The sequence below is a fragment of the Bison bison genome, unplaced genomic scaffold, assembly GCF_000754665.1.
Source record: "Bison bison bison isolate TAMUID 2011002044 unplaced genomic scaffold, Bison_UMD1.0 scf7180017864295, whole genome shotgun sequence".
Classification (NCBI taxonomy): Eukaryota; Metazoa; Chordata; class Mammalia; order Artiodactyla; family Bovidae; genus Bison; species Bison bison.
The window spans coordinates 9,720,616-9,723,105 of record NW_011494867.1 but is presented as its reverse complement, the minus strand read 5'-3'; positions in this window follow the sequence as shown (position 1 = coordinate 9,723,105).

Below are 2,490 nucleotides of genomic sequence, written 5' to 3'. Positions count from 1 at the left end.
TTACCAGCCCTGTGACTGCAACCAGGCCCATTCCTGCTTCCAACAGCCCTCAGCCTCAGGTGACTGACCCAGGAAACCTCCGTGAGTGTGGTTCTCAGCCCTGGTGTCCTTCCTTGGAGCTGGGGCAGCCGCCCACCCGGCACCCCCACCCCAACCCTTCCCTTCCAATGCTGGCCCTTGGCTTTCACCCTCTTCGCTCCCCTCTGAAATGAAGCTGCGGGCAGCCGCTCCCTCCCCAGATAGCTGTGAGGCTCAGCTGAGAGAGACCCACAGAGCCGGACCCGTCACAGGGTCCTGGTCCATCGATGGTGAACCCCGTGCTGGTGTGGAGAGACCCTTCTGTCTCAAGTGACTGCTGTGAACAGGGCAGTCCAGGTGACATGTTCCGCTCAGAGGGGCCTGGGCTGCAGGGGATCTGCGTGTCCTGGGCAAGGGCGCTCCCAGTGGCTCAGGTCCCCCCGCGGGACCACACGGGGACAGCCCAGCCCCGAGGGGTGGCCTGTGCCCCACCACAGTGGTGGGCGCACCACTCCCACGGCAGGCTTAGGTCCTGAACTGGACACGAGGAACACAGGTGGTGAGCGTGTTTGGGCAAGTGAGTTGACTTTGACTTTTTTTTTTTTAAAAGAAATGAGATTCAGGTAATATAAACCATCTTGAAGCCGAGCCCCTCCACACCACTGAGCGTCCCATTCCCAAAGCCCTTCCCGCACTGTCACTCCCCCGCAACCCCTCAGCTGCTTTCCACTTCTAGGGGCTTAACTCTTCCAGACGTTCTGTGTGAATGGGGTTATACTGATGTGGCTGCCTGTACCTGTGAGGGCACCGTGCCGCAGCCTGAGCCAGGATGTCGTCCCTCCCGACGGCTGATCCGCAGTCCGCTGCCCAGACGGGCCGCACTCAGGAGTCCACTCACCCACTACGCACACTTGTGTGTTCCGCCTTCTGGCTCAAGTGTGAACACATGGGCACAGGACCCTGCTTCACCGTGTCGGTTCTTTGGGGCCTCGTACACCCCTGGGGTGGAGCTGTGGGGTCATGTGGCTACTCCGTGTCCAGCGGTTGGGACCTGTGTTAATCCAGGGCCGTTGCTCCCCGCCTGCCTACACTGGGTGCGAGGTGGTCAGGGGGCAGGGCAGAGCACAGGTGGCGGCCCTGGGCACTCCAGATTTGCTGCCGGGGTCTTGGGTTCCCCTCCTGCCCATCCCAGGATGCCACAGGAGGCAGCGAGGGCGCCCGGCCCTGGAGGGTAGAGTGAGTGGAGGCTCTCGCACCTTTTCGGGTGGGTGGGTGTCTGCTCTCTTCGGAGCCTGCTCCTCCCCTGCGGAACCTGAGGTGGTGCCAAGTGCCTGTGGCCATAGTCAGCACAGATCTGCATGATGGGAGGGCTTGGACGGGGCGGGCCCAGGTAACGGGGGCTCCTCAGCTGCACCTCGAAGAGCCCCAACCCCCGAGGATACTGTTGCTGAAACAGCAGAGCAGCTCGGAGTGGTCCGGGTGCTGGGGAGGTGTGTGTGTGTCGGGGGGAGGTGGCTCTTACGGGGACCCCCTGCAGCAGCCTTGGTGCGAGCCAGGCAGCTCCTGGTCTCCAGAGGAGGGGTCTCCTCCCCCTTCCCAGGTAAGAAAACAGAGGCTGAGGGAGGCTGGCTACAGGGACGCAGCTGGGATTTGAGTCTGCACTTCACCTTTCTGTCAAGGCCCTGTGGTTGCACTGGTTTTGCATGAGGCGCTGGCGTCAAGCCCTGGGAGGCCATGTGAGGGGGACCCGCGGCTTCATGGCTCCCCAGCCGCCCGAGGAGGCAGAGCCCCACCCTGCAGTGGCGGCTTTAGTGACAGCACCTGTCCCAGCCGCGGCTGCAGAGACCAGACCTGGTCCTGCCATGAGGGCGCCGTGGCCCAGCTCCAGGGCCATCTGTCTCCTCCCCAGCTCCCCCGTCCTCGTGCCTGGCAGTTCTGCCTCCTCCTCTAGGAAAGGGACGCAGGGCCCTCTCCTTTCTTGACCCGAGACTTCTGTGTCCTGTTGCTCTCCTGCAACTCAGCCAGGGAGACAGAGGGGAGATTGCAGAGCGTCCAGAGTCGGCTTTGAATGAGGTCTGGGGCTTGGCCTTCTGTCTGGCCGGAGCATCAAGTTCATAATGTGCAGTGAGAGACTGTCCGGTCAGGTCTGGCCTCTAGGAACCTGGAATGTGCCCCCTGACACAAGGTGGGGTCTTGGCTCAGGTTTCATGGCTAATAAAGTGGTTTCCCTCCCCAGCTGTCACAGAAAATAGCACACACACACAGAGCTGTCCCCAGCGGGAGTTTATTTGGTGCTCGTCCCGGGCGGCTGTTTGCCCAGCAGGGCACTGCTACGTGGGGTCTACTGCCGCCTGTGGGCTCAGCTCAGGCCTAGGGTGGGCACTGCAGGGTCTCGGCCCTCTACCACGTGGAGGAGTGGCAACCAGGGACAGTGAGGGAGAGGCGGGCGGGGACTGGTCATGCGTGGCCGTC